The following is a 20,744-nucleotide window of genomic DNA, read 5'->3' on the forward strand; positions in this document are numbered from 1 at the left end:
GGTAGGGCTTGCACCTGATTGGGGGTGGCCTTCTCCCCTCCATCCTCCCCCCAACCTCCCTGGACTTTCTCTCTTCCTCTTTCCTTATTTCTCTTTCTTAAAGTTTATTGGGAGTTTCTGCACTCGTAAAAGACTACACACACACTACACAGAATTTGAAACAAAAACATCAAAAAAAGTAGAAATTAAGAAAAAGAAATCACCCATGGCATCTAGAGAAAAATGCATTTTGCTATATTCCTACTTTCTCTTTTTCCATCGTTTTGAGTTTTGTTTGCTTGTTTTACATGTTGAAGTCATACTGTAGATGTAATTTTGCCTCCAGCTTATTTTTAGATACCATTAGAATATAAGCATTTCCCTGTATTAATTTAAAATCCATCACAAACGTCATCTATATTGGCTATAAATACAGCCAATTGACTGGGCACCATGCTATGGTTTAACATGCTTCCCTTTAAGGTTGATTTTACCTTCTTTCTAATTCATTGTTTCTAATAGGCTGAGGCTGGGCAAACACCCTCCAGGCCTGTTAGGACTGTATGTAAGGTAAGAGTTGTCATCTGGAGATCCTGTGGGAAGGCCTGAACGGCTCTCCTCAGGAAACTTTGGATTTGAATTTTGTGACACATTCTTTCGTTTCTCAAAGGTCTCCTTTACTTATGTTTTCAGTTCTTGATCAAGGCCTGTATGGTTGCGATTATCAAGTAATTGACCAATTTACAAATAGAGAAAACTTCTCCTTAGAGAGATAGAATAATGCAATTGTTAAGAGCTGCCTGTGTCCAAAGCCCGGCCCTCCCGCATCCTGGCTGGGTGACCTCGAGCAAGTTTTGGTTTCTCTGTTCCTCGGCCCCCCTCATATGGGATGATAACAGTATCCAGCGCACAGGGTTCTGGGTGGTAAATGAACTCATCCATGTAAGGTGCTTAGAAGAATCCCTGGAGCTCGGTAAACTCTAGTGAGTGTTTGCTATTATTATGGTCTCTGTCTGTAGAGAGCATTTTAAAGTTTCTTGTAAACATTTCTGGCCTTACATTTAGGTCTTTAATCCCAACGTTCATTGCAGCACTGTGTACAATAGCCAACGCATGGAAGCAACCTAAATGTCCATTGACAGATGAGTGGATGCAAAAGACGTGGTACACGTGTACAATGGAATATTGCTCAGCCATTAAAAAGAATGAAATAATGCCAATTGCAGCAACATAGATGGACCTGGAGATTATTGTGCTAAATGAAGTAAGTCAGACAGAGAAAGACAGATATATGATATGGCTTATATGCAGAATATTAAAAAAAAAAAGGTACAAATGAACTTATTTACAACACAGAAACAGACTCACAGACTTAGACAACAAACTTAGGGTTACCAGTGGGGAAGGGGGGAAGGAAGGATAAAGTGGGAGTTTGGGATTGACATGCACACACTGCTATATTTAAAATAGATAAACAAAATTTAAATAAACAAACCTAAAGTCATAAAACAAGAATCATTTCTTCCTAGCATATTGTGACATATGCCAGCATTTTCTGTACTTAAAAGTTGGGATAGACTAATTTACAGAAAAGATACTTTTGAAGGTAGTTGTTCTTTCACTTATTGTTTGTATTCATATATTAAAAGAATATATATTTTAAAAAATTTTCCCACTGGCTCTTTAGGCTTCTTGTTTTGTTTTTGTTTTTGTTTTTTTTTTTGCAGTACGCGGTCCTCTCACTGTTGTCGCCTCTCCCGTTGCGGAGCACAGGCTCCAGACGCGCAGGCTCAGTGGCCATGGCTCACGGGCCCAGCCGCTCTGCGGCATGTGGGATCTTCCCGGACCGGGCACACGTCCCCTGCATCGGCAGGCGGACTCTCAACCACTGCGCCACCAGGGAAGCCCAGGCTTCTTGTTTCTGTAACAGGAGTGGAAGAAGGAGGACCATTCAAGGGCAAGGGCTGCAAAGAGGAGGAGCAAGGTGGGGAGAGCAGGGCAGCTGGGGGACAAGGCTGATGTGGGGGCACCTTGACCCCCGAGGCCAGGGAGTGGATGGTGCTCTCAGGGCCCCCTAGACGCCATCCAAGCCGGGCCAGGAAGTGAGACTTAAGGCCTGGCAGGGGAGGAGGGCCAGAGCTGGAAATCAGAACCTGAAGGAGGAAGGGGCTGGGATCCGCCCACCCCCCAGGGTTACAGCCTATGAGGATGCGCAGCATGGAGTCTCAGCGGGTGGGTGAGGGAAATCTAACGATAGAATTTGCAGTTTTCCTTACAAGAGGTCCAGCACAGTTGCATTCTGGTAATGGAAGCAAAATTTTAAATATGAGCAGGAAATAAAATTAATTTTAGAATATCTGAAAACATATATTCTGTGACTCGTCCAACTGGCCCAGCTTGGCTGGCTTGTTTTTCCTCAGACTGACTGATTAATAGGACAGAAATGAGGAGGTGTAAATTTATTTCGGACCTGGGTGGGGAGTCAGGGTGGTGGCTGGCATCACCCCACTTAGGCTAAATCTGCATTTTCAAGTCCAGGAGGGGTGCCCACCTACTGGATATCCTGGGGGGTGGAGGAGTTGGAAGGAAAGCATTTCGGACTGAGCTGCTTTTCAGCAAGCTTCTAGAAGCAGTTTGCTTTCTCCCCCTCTTTTGAAAGTAGAGTCGTGCAGGCCCAGAGGCAGCCGTGTGACCAGTGGACCCTGGGGACCATTCCCCTGGCCAGGCCCAGGCCGAGGAGCTGCCCTAGGAGGGGAGGGGGTGTGTGCAGACTGTTAAGCCTAAAATGCTCCCTGGGATGAAGTGGGAGGACAGGCCAGCACTCAGGGAAATAAAATAAAATCCCGCTGGGCTGTTTTCTTCACTGAGCATGGAGAAACATTTAGCAGCATGAAAGGTGGTTGAGAACCAATAAATAATCTTCAAATGGGGAAAGGCCGCCGTCTGGGAGGTGGAGAGTAAGACTGCAGCACAGAGCATTTGATCTGAGTTGAAACTCTGGAGAGAGGCTGATTGCGACGTAGCCCAGGACACGGATAATTAAAAACAAAGACATCTTTAAGACACATCTGAGTCGGTCTCCCTGTCCCCCTTCTTCACCCTACAAGTCCCCCACGTCCACCCCCCACCATCTTCTTTTCCTGGAAAAGGCTGGGAACACCCTCCAAAGTAAAATCATCGTAATGAGAGAAGACACGTTCTTGAAGAAATCTCAGCTTAGGGTTTACAGCTCTATAAGCATTTCCGCAGAAAGACGTCCCACACGCAGGCACTAAGTCGAGGACACACAGTTGCAATGCTAGCTCGGTCTTCTGCAAGATTATTTTTACAATATTTGCAATTAAATGCAGATTTTCTGCTGCCTGATTCTCACTGGACGAGGGGCTCTGGTGCTTCTGGATCTTTCGGCACACAAGCTCAGGCGCGTGGAGTTGCATGAAGGGCCACGATCAAGCAGGACAACACCCTACCCACAGCACGTGCACCAACGGAAGGCACTTGGGACACACGCGTGCCCGCAGCAGAGCTGCCTCTCCCCAAACCTTCTTCATGAGAAACAGATCTGCTCTGCCTCTCTGTACTTCATTTTGATGATTGAATTTTTCCTCAACCAAAAGTGTAGGGATAATGGTCTTTTTTTAAAATTTTATTTTTGATACTCCAGAAATCTTGAAGAAAATATGATTATATTGCTCATTTATTTTGGTCTCAAGAAAAATTGATTGTTGTATGTGTATGTCTGTGTGTGCATCTCTGTGTGTGTCTGTGTGTGCAGGCATGTGTATGTGTGTGTATGTGTGTGCGTTGGGACGGTGGGGATCCTGAGAACTTCCAGGAAGTTCCATATTGCCCTTTCTCCTGCGATGGCCTGGGGTGCCCAGCATTGATCAGGAGCAACTTGCAGGAAGAGGAAAGGGTTGGTTTTTAGGTCTGTAACTACCAGCCCCTACCCCATTCTGCATACTGTGGGCTCCAATGAAGGGAGTTGTTATTTGCTTCCCCAGGTCAGTTTAAGAGGCAGTGAGGAAAGTCAGAGCTCACCTCACCTAAGCAGGCAAGCAGGGTAGGCCTCAAGGGGCAGAAAGACCTAGACTTGAATCTCACCAGCCACTTTACTTGCTAGTGTGATCCTGGGAAAGCTCCTTGACCTCTCTCAGCCTCAGTTTTCTCATCTGTAAATTGGCCCAGTGATCTCCATGATATGCAGTTCTTGTAAGCACAGTGTCAGGTACGGAGTGGGTGCTCAGGGGATTAGAAGCCCCACATTCTCCTCTCCCAACAAGTCCTCCAGGCTGCTGCTGGAAATGGAGTTGGCAGAAGGAAGGCTTAAATTCCTTCTAGGAAGCCACCCTCCTATATCCTGGCTGCCTCCCTGGCCTTTTACTCAGCCCTGGGAGCTGGAGTCTGTCACTCAGGTCCAGGAAGGATCTGGAGTAGGTGTTCAGTAACAGGAAGAGGAATGTGAAAGCTCCACCTGGCGGGACACAGACTCCCGCCCACTTCCCAGAGTGTTGCTCAGAGCCAGCCCTGGGTAAATGGAGTTCACCCACATCCAGAAACAGGCATCATCGGCCCTCCACACCCCCCCGGGCGGACTCCCTCTTCCTGTGGAGAGCTTCCTTTGTTTCACTCTGATACTGTGACTGCCCTGAACAGCCCCTAGGGACACAGTCCTGACACTGTCCCTTACCAGTGGGCATTTTTGGACACCGTCACTATTTGTTCCTGGGGCTGCCTCTTTGCATCTTGCCTGATTCCTCCTGGAGCCCTTGGGGCATCGGCACCCATGCAGGGCTGTGCTATCCCGGGAGGAGGAAGCCAAAAGGAGTCCCCACCTACTCCTACTTTTGTAGGAGGAAATGAGGGTGGAAAGTCGCCCACAGGCGCTCAGGCGAGGTCTGTGGGGTTGATGTTGGTGATTAGGAAGTCAAAAGCTGGACTTGTGGACGTTGAAACTTAGTCCCTTGTCAAGTATTTTCAACCCATATTTCTTCACAGGAAAGTAATTGGATGTAAAACCTCCCTCTCACCCCTCACCCAAACTTCTCTGAAGTTGGGCATTTGACATTGATTTTCCCAGCTCAGTATCAAGTATAGCATCACTGAAGATCACCAAACTGCTATTTAGACATTTTAAAGATGCAATTTGAGTTCCAGGGCAGGGGAAAGGGGTGGATAAAAGAGATTATATGATAATGATATGGCTGTGGAAGCCTGTCAAATAAAGTGCATTTTCTCTGGTGGGCAGGCTATTTCTGGAGCTGGGCATGGGTCGCCCTGCTGAGGGATGTGTTTATCCTAATGGGAAGCAGGACCGAGCTAGGCCGCAGCTCCCTGCACAGTTTTTAAAGTCTTAAGATACCACAAAGACATTTGTGGTGTCCAGGAGACGCATTTAGTCCGCCCTGGCCCTTTCAATGTGTGCTGACTTGGCTCTGACAGGAGCCAGAGGAAAGCAAGGAGAAGTCTGACAGCAGAAGTGGGAGAAAGTGTGTCCGTCCAGACCTGCCCATTAAGGTGGTTTTGGATACAAGGAAGAGAAAAGTCAATGCAAACTGACTTAAACAATAAGGAGTTTACTATAGGATCTAACAAGTAGCCCAGAGCTAGGGCTTCAGGTAGGGTTTTATCAGGGTGCTAATTCTGTTTTCCTGTAATCCTGTTTACTCTGCCCTCTTCTAATTCTCTTCCTTAGGCTGACTCGCCTCATGGCTGCAAGATGGCTGCCAGCAGCATATCTAGCACTTGCTTCTTTGGTCACGTCCAGAGAGAAGGAGAGGAAACCTTTTCCTTTCAGTTTGAACTGGTCAGTTTAAGCCGCTACCTGGATAATAGCAGCCACTAGGCTGATATCCTGGGTTGATTGGCCTAACCCAGGCTTCTGAACCCAACACAAGCAAAGAGACTTGAGTCACCCTAACTGCTGGGATCAGATTCCCCTGGGACCCAGGCATGACATGAGGGCGGGGGTGGGGGACAGGGGGAAGCTTTAACTGGACTCTGTAAGGAAGGCAGGGGCACAGTGAGTTGGAAATGAAAGCAGTTAAGCTATCAACTCTGTTCCCAACCAGAAATGCAGGAGACCTGTTCTAGCAGAGCCCTGTCATGGGCTGAGAGACTGTCAGTCTGACCTTTCTGTCTCACAGAGCTGTCGGGATCAAGAATGATGATGGGAAAGCAAAAATGGGAAATAGAGGTAAAAAGTGTGCATGTGTGTGTGTATATATAGATAGATATAATATAGTAAAGTATAAAATATATGTATATAAATAGTATTACTACTGAAACCGTGAACCTCATGGATGAATGGACTCACACCTCAGTTTTCTCTCCTGTAAAATGGACACAGTAATACTGACTTATCGTCTTATGCAAAGGGTATAGAAGTTTCATGTATTAATTCCAGCGCTCCTAGGGGCCTGTGAGACTCCCCAGACCCGGGCTTGTTTTCCCTCACAGTGGAATGGTGACCACCCCAGCCCCTTGGTACTCTCTCCCTGTCTCCCCATTCCATCCAACCCGGAAGGGGTTCAGCAACATTCCCTCTGGAACGTATGAAAGCCAAACTTCCCAGAGTTTCCAATCACTGCTCTTGGCTTCACAGGGAGGACCCACCTCTTCCCAGGAATTCTGGCAGGGCTGCTCAGGGACCGTGACAGAGATGGAGCCTGGCTGTGAGCCCGAGATGGCGTGGACGGGACAGGGGTGGAGCCCGCCGGCTGGGTCCCAGGACAGAGCAGCGCAGGTGACAGACAGAGGGACGGAGGAGGGGCGTTCTAGAGCGTGAGGTGCAGGGTCTGCTGGGGGGACCGGGAAGACGCCGGTTGGGGTCCCTGCCCTGCAGTAGGACACTCTGCCACTGTTGTCACAAGCGATACAAGTCGCACCCGCAGCTGAAACAATGGCCACAAAGGCTGCAGCTTCCAGTCCTGAGGGCCACCCCTGGGAACTGGAACTGTTTGCTTCCTCAGGCGCAGCCTCGATTTTCATGGGAGAAAAGCCAGCAGACTTTTTTCGATTCCCCAGATGCCAGCAGACCAGCTCCTCTGTTACCTCCCTCTTCCTCCAGGTCTGGTCTCTTCTCATAGGGGAACAGGCACCGGAAAACACACACACACACACACACACACACACACACACACACACAGAGAAACACACACACACACAGAGAAACACACACACCTGCACGCCCTCTCCCAGGTCTTACCTGCTCTGTCACTCTGGCCACCACATGTGGAGAGAGTGCATTCCACTTTGGGTGTGGAGTGCAGACACAAAGGAGGCATGTTCACCTTCCCTACTTACAAAGAGACACTGACTGTAGAAATTCTCAAAGGAAGAGCAGTAAGGCCCTTACGCCTCAGGCTGGTTCAGGGCACAGTCTCTGGGCAACCCCAGCCCGAGGCTGAGTGCTTTGAGGGGCAGCTCCTAGAGCTTCTGGGTCCTCACTCTACAAACTAGAAGGGATCCTGGGGGCTTGTGATGCCAGGACAACTTGCAGCTTCACAGAGGAGGGACAGGGCCCAGAGAGGAGTCACCTCTGGCCACATGGCTCATCCCCTGGAGCCTGGTCTGGGGCACAGTCTAGGGGGTGGGATGTAGGGTAGCCGAAGCCCTAGGGAGGGATGCGTTTCCAGGAATGTGTGTCAGCCTCCGGAGCTTGTTACCTGAGGAGAACCAGCAGGAGAAGTCAGCAAGCTCCAAGGCCCACCTCTGCTCACCACAAGGTGGCAACAGCGCTTTGTAGGAGCCCCAGCTTGAGGGGTGGTGTCCAGCGCTAAGGACCGGACCTCACCTCCAGAGCCCTGATGGTCTGGTATTCCTTTAATGTCTTCAGGTGAGGCTGAGACTTCGTTTCATGTGGGCCTGGGTGTGCCTCTCTTTCCTGTCTGATTGCCTTAACTCGGTCTGACTTGCACCTGCTGACCAGTTCTGATTTCCCCCTGCCTTCCTTCAGCTCTTCCATAAGCTCTGTGGGAGTGTGGAGGACAGGAGGACACAGTTCTACTCACGGGACTCTAAAAAGGCCAGTGGGAAGATGAGCCAGAGATCAAAACCCCATCAGACGATAGATGGATACATGTAAGTTAGTGCCCTGTGCAGTGCTGAAGTTACATTTTTCATTTTAGGAGAAGAGTTGAAAGTAGCTTTTCCACCTGGAAACATTACTTGACTCGTGCACCTTCTCTACAGCAGCACCCTTTTGCCCCTGCGCTTTTTTTTTTTTTACTAGTTATTAGTTAATTTTTAAAAATTTTATGTTATATTGGAGTATAATTGATTAACAATGTTGTGTTAGTTTCAGGTATACAGCGAAGTGATTCAGTTATACATACACATGTATCTATTCTTTTCTCATTTAAGTTATTGCAGAGTTCCCTGTGCTGTACAGTAGGTCCTTGTTGGTTATCTGTTGTTTTTTTTTGTGGTACGCGGGCCTCTCACTGCCGTGGGCTCTCCCGCCGCGGAGCACAGGCTCCGGACGCGCAGGCTCAGTGGCCATGGCTCACGGGCCCAGCCGCTCCGCGGCATGCGGGATCCTCCCAGACCAGGTTACGAACCCGTGTCCCCTGCACCGGCAGGCGGACTCCCAACCACTGCGCCACCAGGGAAGCCCTGGTTATCTGTTTTAAATATAGCAGCGTGTATATGTCAGTCCCAAACTCCCAATCTATCCCTCCCTCTCACCCTTCCCCCCCGGGACCATAAGTCTGTTTTCTAAGCCTGTGAGTCTGTTTCTATTTTGTAAATAAGTTCATTTTTATCATTTTTGAAAGATTCTGCATATAAGGGATGTCATATGATACTTTGTCTTTCATGAATGTGTTGACTGCGTGAATGAATGGTGTGAGTAAATCAATGAATGAAGAAATGGAAGTTGGGTAAGGAGGGGCAAACCCCTCACTGCACGCCTCTGGCTGGCCCAACCGTGTGTGTCCAGGACACAGCTGTTCACAGATACCCAAGAAGTCAACCCTGCAACTTGGGAAACAGCCATGAGGAAGCCTTAACACGTCCTCTGCTTTGTGCTGTCTGTGCCCTGTTGGGAGTCCTGGTGAAAGGTGGACTGTCTTAATGTAAAAATGAACATCTCTACCCATCAGAGGCATGGCTCGGGACCCTCTGCTTGCTGCCCAAAAGAAAGACTTTGCAGACAACTCTGGTCAAGGGCAAATAGTAAACATATTTTTTGTTGATTAACTACAAAAGCAATGCATATGTGTGTATATATATATATATATATACATATCTCGAGTCTTCCTTATTCACCAGTTCCATTATGTGGATTTTTCTACTCACTAAAATTTATTTGTGACCCACAAATCAGTAGACATGGTGCTTTCGCAGCCATTTGTGGACATGGGCAGAGGGACAAAAGATTTGAGTCACCCGTGAGCACAGCCCCAGCTGAGGTCAAACAAAGTGATGCTGTTTCAGCTCTCATACTGTCAACAAGGATCCTTTTCCCCATCCCACGAGTGCCATGTTTTTTGCATTTTTGTGCTTTTTGTTGGTGATTTTGTTGTTTAAAATGGCCCCCAAGTGTAGTGCTGAAAAATCTGTCTAGTGTTGCTAAATCAAAGAAGGCTGTGATGTGCGTTACAGAAAAAATACATGTGTTAGGTAAGCTTCATCCAGGTCTGAGTTACAGAGCTGTTGGCTGTGAGTTCAGTGTTAATGGATCAACGAAATATGTTAAGTCAGGTGTCTTTATACAGAATCACACATAAAACAAGGTTATGGATTGATTGGCTAATGAAAATATTTTGACCAGAGACTCTCAGGAACCTGACTTCATATTTCCCTTAGAAGCAACGGCTCAGTGTTCTGTATTTAAGTGTTTTCATTGACTTTATAGAACATACCTACTGCAAATAACAAGAATTGACTGGAGATATATATATACTTTTTCAGTATAAAATTGAAAGACTATAAATACATATATAAATATAAAGTAATAAAACATGTAATGTCCCTTTATCCATTTTCCTTCTCTAATCCCGGTCCTCTTTCATAAGGAACCATTGTTAACCATTTAGGGTGGGTCCTCCCATACCTTCTTCTGTTAATTTACATTCTTAAATACATATATGTATATATATAATTTTTATGAGCATATTTTATGAAGGGAATTTTATACATATACAATATGTGATTTGCCCTTTATCACTTAGATTAGGGTCAGCAATTTCTTTTCTGTAAAAGGCCAGATAATAAATATTTTTGGCTTGGGAACCATATGGTCCCTGTCACCTGTACTCAATTCTGCTGCCGCATCAAGAAATCAGCCTAGGGACTTCCCTGGTGGTGCAGTGGTTAAAAATCCGCCTGCAAATGCAGGGGTCACAGGTTCGATCCCTGGTCTGGGGAGATCCCATGTGCCGCGGAGCAACTAAGCCCGTGCGCCACAACTACTGAGCCTGCACTCTAGAGCCCACGAGCCACAACTACCGAGCCCGCATGCCACGACTACGGTAGCCCACGTGCCTAGAGCCCGTGCTCTGCATCAAGAGAAGCCATGGCAATGAGAAGCCCGCACACCGCAACGAAGAGTAGCCCCCATTTGCCGCAACTAGAGGAAGCCAGTGTGCAGCAACAAAGACCTAACGCAGCCAAAAATAAATAAATATATAAATTTATAAAAAAAAAATCAGCCATAGACAACATGTAAATGAATGGGCGTGGCTATGTTCCAATAAAACTTTATTTATGGAAACTGAAGTTTGAATTTCATGTAATTTTCAATATTGCAAAATACTACTCTTCTTTTGATTGCATTTCAACCATTTAAAAATGTAAAAACGATTCTTAGCTGGTGGGCAGTACATTCACAGACAGGGGTTGGATTTGGCTTATGGCACTTAGTTTACCGACCCCTGACGTAGATTATATGTTGGAGACCTCTTCCTGTTAATACATGGAGATCTACCTCATTGTTTTAATGGCTACCCAGTATTCCATTGTATGAATTTACCTCAATTTATTAAAAAATTAAAAAAAAATTTTTCCCAACACCATGTATTTTATTTATATCAGCTAGATATTTACAGATATTTGCTGATACAAAAATACAAGGACCAGGCAGACTGAAAGTGGAGGCAATGCCACCCTCACTGCAAAACCCTCCAGCTCCTTGAGCTATGTGTACTTTCCCAAACGCTTTCTCAAAGGCTTTAAATAGTTGAAAGTATTTCCACGTGACAATGACTCCACGGCAATGTATGCACCAGGACTGGACGAGGGCTCAGTATCTGTACTTGGTGGAGTAGTCCTTCGAAGACACGACCAGGCCGCGACCCTTCCGGGGCCCCCCACCCCCGTACGCCGTCTCGATGATGTCGATCATCTCCTGCTTGTCTTCCATGGCCCAGTTGATCTTGTTGTTGTTGCCAGTACCCAGGTCGATCACGATGTGCTTGTTCCTGAAGAAAAACATGACAGTGCGCGGATCGTATAACTCATACATTTTGTTGAAGTCAGGTACTTCTGTAATATCCACAAGATAAATAACTGAGGAATTTTTAACTTTTAAAACAGCTGGGGTATCCAAACAGGGCTCGCAGCAAGATGAGGAAGATCCCCCATTATCTGCCGTTTCTTTTCAGGTATGCTGTACAGAACCTCGTCCATCTTCATACAAGTAGGGTCCCAGTCGTGTCCAAACCGAATGACGACCACGCGGTCTTCTTCCGAGGATGACCTGATCCACTTGCCAGCCATTGTGCAGGTGCGGGAGTATGTACGACATCTTGGGGCCGACGGGTCTGCGGGAGGGAACCACCGGCCAGCTCCTCCCAGCTCCAGCGCGGGGCACCCACGGGGCCCCCACCCCATGGAGCCTCACCCAGCGGGGCCCCCACCCCACGGGGCCTCACCCCGTGGGGCAGTCGGTGCGCTGCCGGGACCTCGTCCCCAGACCCCGACCCCACCAACGGATCGTCTCCGCCCCGCGGCCCAGAACCCAGGGCTAAGGGACCCTTGGGGTCGTACACCCACGCCTCCCTTGCCACCCCCTCCCTCCCCCGGCCCGGCACCTGAATTTACCTCAATTCATATAGCTATTTCCTTATCGACGGACACGCAGATTATTCCCAATATTTCACTATAGCAGAATATCCTGTTCATACATCTTGAGGCATATGTATTTCTATGGAGTGGGATTCTAGAATTGGAACTCCCAGTCCGTCCCTCCCCCACGCCCCTTCCCCTTGGCAACCACAAGTCTGTTCTCTATGTCTGTGAGTCTGTTTCTGTTTCGTAGGTAAGCTTATTGGTCACCCTAATTTTAAGCAGGCGCGTGATATGGTCAGATTTGCTTCTTTGGTATAACTTTTTGTTGTAAGAATAATTTTAGATTCAGAGAAAAGTTGCAAAGATAGTACAGAGAGTTCAGTTTACCCATCCCCCCAGTTCCTCCTATTGCTAATGTCTTAGATACATTTGTCAACACTAGGAGATTCACATCGATACATTACTATTAACTAAATTTCAGGCTCTGTTCAGATTTCCCCAGTTTCTCTACCGCTGCTCTTCTTCTGTACCAGGGTCCCATCCAGGATCCCACATTTAGAAGTTCTGTTTTTAGGAAGATAAACAGTAGCCATGGTCTGCAGGGTGGACTGGAGAGGCTGGGGTCTGGGGGCCAGGGGACCCGGGACGAAGTTGGTCAGGAGCCTGGTGGGAGGGGTTGAGGTCAGGCATTCCAGCTGGTGCCGAAGGGGAGCAGGGAGGGACGATACAGACCTAGAAGGTTAGGAGGTAGACCTGATGGGACTCAGTCGGTCTAATAAGCGAAGCTGAAATGTCACCATGTGTTGCTGCTACACCTCGTCCAGTCATCCAAGCGGCAAATGATTATCGAGCCCCTACCAGGTGGTGGGCGCTGATGTTCTCTGGACCCCGGACTCTGGGCTCCACCTGCCACTCTCGTACATCTCCATCTTTAGCCTGGTTTTCCCATTTCACTGCCTGGGAGTATGCTAAAACCAAACTCCACTCCTTAAAAGAAGTCCAACACCAAAAGAATTTTCACAGCCTGTCCTTACTGCTGCCAAGAATATATATTACCAATTTCCAGTGGAAGCTCAAATGTCCCTTTGTAATAACCTGGCCTCCAGGCACTAAGTTTGAGAGGTCACCACAAGTTGGGACGACGCCTGGGGGACCGAGGGCCATGGTGCCCAGCGACAGCTGGGGAGGGGAGGCAGGTACCAGGCGGTGATGGACCCTGAGACCCAGGGGGTCCTGGATGCTCGCTCATTCCCTTGGGTTGCAGCCCGGGATTAAGAAAAAAATCCAGAGAAATCCTGGTTGGCGTGTTGCTAGCCCAGACGGAAGAGAAATAGGACAAACTGCTAAAAGGTTCCAAAACCAACACATGAGAAGTGCCTGCTGCCAGCAAATTCGAGGTATGTTGGCATGTGCAACAGAAGAGAAATGTATTCACCGATGGAGATTCACCCCGATGGAGATTCACCCCGATGGAGATCCACCCCGATGGAGATTCACCCCGATGGAGATTCACCCCGATGGAGATTCACCCCGATGGAGAGGGGGGGGCAAGAAGACGGGCGGCCGCTGAGGGAAGGTGGGGTGCTCCTTGCCAACTGCCAAACGCCAGCTCTGGGAAGAACGGCTGCTTCCAAACGACCGCGCGGGACTGGGGCGAGCCAGGACGAAGGGGCGCAGACAGCCAGGCGACAGGCATCTCGAGTGTGGGGCTCGTGGCTTGTCAGCCCCACTCCATTCGGCTGTGCCCTCAGCCACTCGGCCTGCCTTTTCGCACCAGCTCAGGGGGCATTCTGTCCCCGCATTATTTCTGGCCTGGCCCCTCCCTCAAAAGGGCTCCCTCTCTTCTATCCTCTCCTAACTCACACTCTACCCATCTTTGCGGGCATTTGTTGCCTGGGGCACATCTCTCTGCACACCGTCCCTACATTTGGGGTATCTCCCACATTACAAATCCTGCGTTATCAAGGGAGAAGCTAGAAAACATCTCTAGACCTCTGTGCCTTGAATTGTACCTGACGCGTCCACATGAGAATTGGGTTTGAGGTGGTGCCCCCATCAGGGGAACCACAAGGGGGCAGCAGAGACCCTTGATTCTGGAGGGTGTAGGGTTGAGCTCCTGGTTTCCAGGGCAGAGGGTCCTAGGTCCAGAGTGGCTGTGGGGTCTTCTCTAAGAAACTCCTTTTTGTGGTTGGATACTTTATGGCTGATGGCTTCAGAGTCAGGCCCTCCCGGACATTTTGCCAGCTCTCTAATCGTCTTGATTAAACTCCTTTTTCCCCTTAAATGAACAAGAATGGATTCTGTTGTTTGCAACTAAGGATTGTGGCTATTACTCCATCTGTCTTAGTCATTTGGGGCGGCTATAACATGATACCACAGACTGGGTGGTGTAAACAACAGACATTTATTTCTCGCAGTTCTGGAGGCTGGGAAGTCCAAGATCAGGGTGCCAGCAGATCTGGTGTTGGGGAGGGCCCTCTTCCTGGCTTGCAGATGGCCATCTTCTTGTAACCTCACATGGTGGAGAGGGGTATCATCGCTCTTCTCGTAAGGGCACTAATGCCATTCATGAGGTCCCCACCCTCTAACTTAATCACTGGCCAAAGGCCTGCCGTCTAATGCCATCACATTGGGGAATAGGCTTCAACCTATGAATTTTGTGGCAGACACAAACATTCCATCCATAGCACCATCCTTCAAGAGCAGCTGAAGAAACTTCTATGACCCTGTCCGGAGCCGTGGATTCTGCAGATGTGCCTGTCTTCAATGCCACCCCATCTCATATTAAATTGCCTGTCGTTTCCTGGTGTTTGCAGTAGTTGGGCTGCCTCTTCACCGGTTGGAAACATCTAGAAGCAGTGAGCCTATCTTTTCAATTGTCTCGTTTGTAGCATCTCATAGCCGGAAAGGGATTGAGAGGATGTTGACCAATCCACCCAACTTACAGGCAAGATGGGGCTCAGAGCAGTGACCAGTGGAGTGACTTGCCAAGGGCTGGAAAGAGCAGAAGCAGGAGAACTAGAGCCAGGCCTTTTCTCCTGTTGCCTCCTGGAAGGATGCTGAGCCCGCATAGGGAATTGATGGGGAAGACGCGTCATGGCAGTACTTGAATTTAAACAGGACCTTCAGAGGAGTTCAAAATGCTTCATGGACCTGTGAGTTCCAGATTGTATAATTTATACTCCTGGGAAGTACAAAGAGAAGAGAAAGCCTCTTCTGTTTACAGCAGGGAAAACTGAGGTCTGAAGGAACTGATTGATTTGCCCAAGATCAGTATCAGAGTTAGAAGTCTCCAGCTCCTTGGATTCCCAAGTCTGTTTCAGGAAAACCAAAGGATGTGGGTTCCTGTAATGGAAACCCAAGAAGTGTTTGAGACTGCCGCCTGAGACCCACCCCCTGAATAATGCTGAGTCCTTAGGTGTTCCTTGGAGAGGGGAGGATGGTAAGTCCCTGTATTAGGTACCCATTGCTGCTAACGCATCTCTCCAAAGCTTGTGTTTTAAAACGACCCCGGGCATTAATTATCTCACAGTTTCTGTGGGTCAGGAATTTGGGGGCAGTCACAGGATGCCAGTGTCTGGGATCATCTTGAAGCCTCCTTTATGAATATGCCTGGTTCTCAACTGGGAAACTGGAATGGCTGGGGGCACAGGCATCTCTCTCTATCTCTGTCTCTGCAGTTTTTCCAGCAAGGTGGCTTTAGGGCAGCTCAGGGGTCCAAAGGTGTGTGTTCTGCGAGAGCGTGCCAGTCCTAGCCTTAGAGTCGCGTAACGTCACCTCCACTGCACTTTGTACTTTAGTGAGTTAGAAGTGAGTTACGGAGCTGGCTGTATTCAAACGGAGGTGAGTGAGGCATCATATCTTTACGGGAAGGGAGTAAAGAATATGAGGATATGTTTTAGAACCACCGCAGACGCCAAGTTCCAGAAAGTGAAGTGATTTCCCCCAGTTATGTGACTAATGGGTCAGTGAGCGGGACCTGGATAGGAACAGGACAACCACTGGCTCATTGTCTTTTTAACAACCAGCATTAAAGTACTGAGAGAGCCAGAGAAGGGGGTCTGATTTGGATTTTCTTTAGGGTGTTACCTCATTTTTAAGCTGCTTAAACAAACAAACAAACAGCAGACAAACATACCCTTAATGAATCACTGCTAGTAATAATTGTGATCATGCCCCTTTATATTTGTGTAACACTTGGTCTAGACCCACACTGAATGGCTTGTTTAAGATCGGATAGCAAGTCAGGTCAGAAACAGAATTAGAGCCAGAACCCCGGGGGTCCTTATTCTTTTTTTTTTTTTTTTAATTTTATTGTTGATTTCTCTTTGCTTTGCTGTGTTGGCAACCCCCCAGGGTAAACCGTCTACTCCTTTATGAGAATATTCTCATTGCATCTTCCCTCAATAGCAGCTGTGGTGCCCATCGCTGACTCCTGGGCAGCTGCAGACTGGATAACAACCGGGCAGCGTGGCTCTGGCTATCGCCAGGCAGGGCAAAGCGTCGCAAGGTTAGGGGAGCAGCAGAAAGTACCGGAACTAGCTCCCTGATCTCATAGATTCAGAAACCAAGGCAGGGTGGGCTGGTGGGCTATTGCTTAAGTCCTTTGATGAATCATGAAAAGGGTGGCATTCTAATCCAGGTCTCAGTGTAAAATCTAGATCTCACCCTCCATTTGGATTCCTGTGTATTTCTGAAATGAAAAGCAAGCTGGTTTTGAAAAAGCTAGTTATCATGGATTTGCTTGCTACAGAGACCCTGGAGGAAATATTACTTTGGGCAACTTACCAAATCAATCAATCAATCAACATGTAATTATTGACCGCTGTCTGTTGACTCAGCTTGGTGCTAGGTATGGATGATATTGGACGTAAAATCTTGGTTTATACCATATTTACAGTGATGGTTCCTGGCTTCAAATACCTTTATGAACCCAACTCCACGGAACATGCTATTCTGTATTGATCCCATGGATCGCCCCAAATGGTCTAATCTCAGAGAAATCACACCTCCACCAGTACTTTCTAGGAAAAACAAATAGTTAATACGTAGTGTGCTTTTCTAAAAAACACACATACGCATGACAGCAGTGAACTTAAGCACTATTTAAAAATCCGAAATGTATGGCAGCGTTCCAATTAAAAAGATTATTTCCTGCAAACTCAGATGGAATATCCTTCTCCTGCTTCTATGTGTTTTTTTTTTCTGTGAAACAAACTCTCTGCAAGAAATGTGAAATTTATTATGAGAGGGAACGTGCTAACTATCCAAACATCCTAGTCAGCCTGAGGAAACGAGGCAATGATGACTTGGAAAACACTTCCCTTTACACACACAGCCATTCACACGCGTCCAGGCTCAGCCCATCCTCCTGGCCCAGCTCAGCCTCTCAGCAGACTCTGTCGGCAGGGGGCATGTCTGCTGAATCAGAGCAACGCGGATGCCCATCACCTATTGGGTCTCTTGCTCTCACCACCAGACTAATCCAAACTCCAGCTTTGTCTATCGTACATCCTCCATGACTTTTCCCAGCCAAGGTTTCAATGACTCAAGTTCCACCATGTTCCCTGGAGGGGTTATACCGTAGCCAAATCGAACGAACTTAGCATTTGGAATTTTTTTTTCCCTTTGATTGAATCTATTTTCCTTTCCTTCTTTTCCTACTGTCATGTGCTTGCTGGATCCCTTAGGACCACCCACTGTGCTTGCTCATCAAACGTGTAGACTGGAATTTCCCAACATTATTTGGTCTCTGACACACTTTTTGAATTGTCAGCAGTTATGCCTGTGGCACTGGGGTCCGTCCCATCCCTTAGACTCAGACATGCTCCAGGTACAGCCATCTGTCTGACCACACTGTTGATTCTCTAATAGGTACACATACAAACATTACCTCTTTGTGCCAGGGTCCCACAGCCCTACTCTCAATCTCTGAGCCAAATTTAGCATGGTGGGGTAAGAAAATTCAGAATGTGGCAAAACAGGAAGAATGTCTTTGAGACCCAGAAAAAGGTTAGGCTGTGCCAGCTAAGAATCACTGTCAAATATGAACCTAAAGAAAGTGAAACTCTAACTCACTTAGTTTTCCCCCTTAGGCATTTTTATTCTTTCTTTTCACATTCTTGCTACTTCATTTTGAAATTCAACAACAATTTTCTAAGTCTTCCTTCTAAACTTTAACCCAAAATTAACCATGTCTAATTACAGGCGAATTGAATCCTTTGGCTGTTTAACTTAATCATAATATGGGAAATAAGCCTGATGTTATTTATTGATAAATGTACCAAAATATATATAGTCTTGCTTAATTCTTTTTTTTTTTTTGCTTAATTCTAAGACATAGTACAGAGCCCATCGTACAGGTGAGAAAACTGAGGCTTAAAGATGTAAAGTAACTTGTGACAGTCATAGGCTTGGAATTAGAGTTCAGATGAACTGGCGAACATAACCACTAGCAACACAAACAAACAAAATCATCTTGGAATGACCAAGGAGAAAGTTATGATAGAGGTGGACGAGGAACCAGACACACCCACGCAATTCGGCACTGCTGAGTTTCTGTCTGCTGTTCCACCACGCTGCATGTAGAACCATATGTGTCAGACCCATTTTCAGATCCCAGTGACAGCTGTTAGGCCCAGATATACTCATGTGCACGTCACTCACATAGATGTCAGCACTGCATCAAAATCGGCCGGGTCCAAGTCATCAGGTGTAGGCAGTCATGGGTAATTAGGACTTAGTCTGTAGGGAAGGCATCCAGACCTGCGTCCTGGAGTGCTTTTTGCTTTACTTTTACTTTTGAAAGTCTCATCAGTGCTGAAAAGGATGCCAGTGGCTCCATCCAACTCTGCAGCTGATCTACCAAACACATAGTGAATCAGAGTGTCTGGGTGAGTTACCCAGAGGTGCCTGCCTCAGGGATGAACAGAAAGAGCTCTGATCCCGGGACTGCCACTTAACTTTTTTAGAACTCTGTTTTCAGAATCTCTGTTTTCTGTGCTTCAGTTCCCCAATCCATACGATGGATCAGGATCAATACTATCTCTTCTCTCCCTTTCTGAGAAGGATATTGACCCCCAAGGACAAAACAGAACTACCCCTGCTGTTTTTGCTATGTCATCTGGGAGCAGGGCATGTTCCCCATTGATTCTTCGTCGGGAGGAACGGCGAGGTTCCGCGCTTCAACGCCTCGCAGAGGCTCCGAAACTTGTTGGTCCCAGCAGGCTAGTGCCCAGGTCGTTGGCCCCATCGGCACACTCTGAGGTCCTGCTGCTTTTCACATGCTTCATCTCCAAGCATCCAAATTCCACCCTTTCTATCTTTGCAGCTCAGCTCAAATCCTGAATCTGCGGTTTGGGGTCAGTCCTAAGTTCTGGGCCACTCTCAGCTATTATGCCCCTGTCCTATTTCTTCCTTAACTTTTGAAACTCTGGTTAGACATATCTTGGATCTTTTCACTCTGTCTTCTATGGCCTTTAATTTCTTTTACATTTTCCACCTCTTTATCGCATAGGGCTGCCTTCTGTATAATTTCTCCAGTACTATCTTCCAGGTCACAAAGTCCCTCTTTGTGCGCTGGTTTGCTGCTTCATTGTCTCCGTTGAGTTTTTAATTTCTATTTTATTTTATTTCCAGACTTTTATTTTATAGAAGTTCTTTTTTTATTCATTTATAAATCTGAGGACCCTTCACTCATATTTAAAAGATTCTCTGCCATTTATTGAAAATAGGTTATATTCCATTTGATAATTCCCAAACCAGAAGTCTTTGCAGGCTGATTCTGCTGTCATTTCTGCTGTCTCTTGATCTTGGTGCCTTGTTTCCTTATATTTGTAGCGATTTCTAGCTGCAAGTTTCTCATCTTCCTTAGAAATTGCTGGGAAGGGGCTTCCCTGGTGGCGCAGTGATTAAGAGTCTGCCTGCTGATTGCAGGGGACACGGGTTCGTGCCCCGGTCCGGGAAGATCCCACATGCCGTGGAGCGGCTGGGCCCGTGAGCCATGGCCGCTGAGCCTGCACGTCCGGAGCCTGTGCTCGGCAACGGGAGAGGCCGCAACAGTGAGAGGCCCGTGTACCGAGGAAAAAAAAGAAAAGAAATTGCTGGGAATTCTTGGAGGCCTAGGGAAAAGGTGAACACCTTCAAATAAAATTTCTGTTTTCTTTTTCCTTAGTTGTCTAGTCTGGGATCACTTTAAACATTCTGCCTGTTTCTTTTTTTTGTTGTTTTTTTTGTTTTTTTTCAGATGACCCATGTTTAGTGAATTTAGGCTACAAATACACAAGACTTCTGGCTTGTAGTTCTCAGAACAGATATTTCCCCCTTTGCTCCAGTGCCACAATTCAAGATAAGCAATTTTCCTAGCAGGTATTACCTGCTCCCCAAATCTGGGAAGGATGTTGGGTTTATTTCCAATCCTTCCTTACACTAAATTCTATGGGACATCTCCTAATTCTAATTAGGAGTTCTAATTCTATGGGACATCTCCTATTAGACCATTTACCTTGGGCAGACCTGGGTTTGGTCTCCTGTCCACCAAACCTCATAAGGCTCCAAACATCAATTTTCAAGTTCAGTAGATCCAGAAAATTCCTTCAAGGCAGATGCCGGCTTCAGTCCCCTTCTCAACCTCTGAGTTCTGCCTTCATTTATTTACTTATTTTTTTTAGCCAGAGTATTCCATACTTTCTTGCTAACTCGTGGAGGCATTTGAAAATAGTGAGAAAACCCCAATATTTCCCCCTGCATCTTTA

At 47.2% G+C, this 20,744-nt stretch overlaps 1 pseudogene; it reads right to left on the minus strand.

The window, feature by feature from the left end:
- Positions 1-11,224: 11,224 nt before the first annotated feature.
- Positions 11,225-11,728, minus strand: LOC136129732 (thioredoxin-like protein 4A; annotated as a pseudogene).
- Positions 11,729-20,744: the final 9,016 nt, after the last annotated feature.

Source organism: Phocoena phocoena, chromosome 10 (assembly GCF_963924675.1).
Source record: "Phocoena phocoena chromosome 10, mPhoPho1.1, whole genome shotgun sequence".
Classification (NCBI taxonomy): domain Eukaryota; kingdom Metazoa; phylum Chordata; class Mammalia; order Artiodactyla; family Phocoenidae; genus Phocoena; species Phocoena phocoena.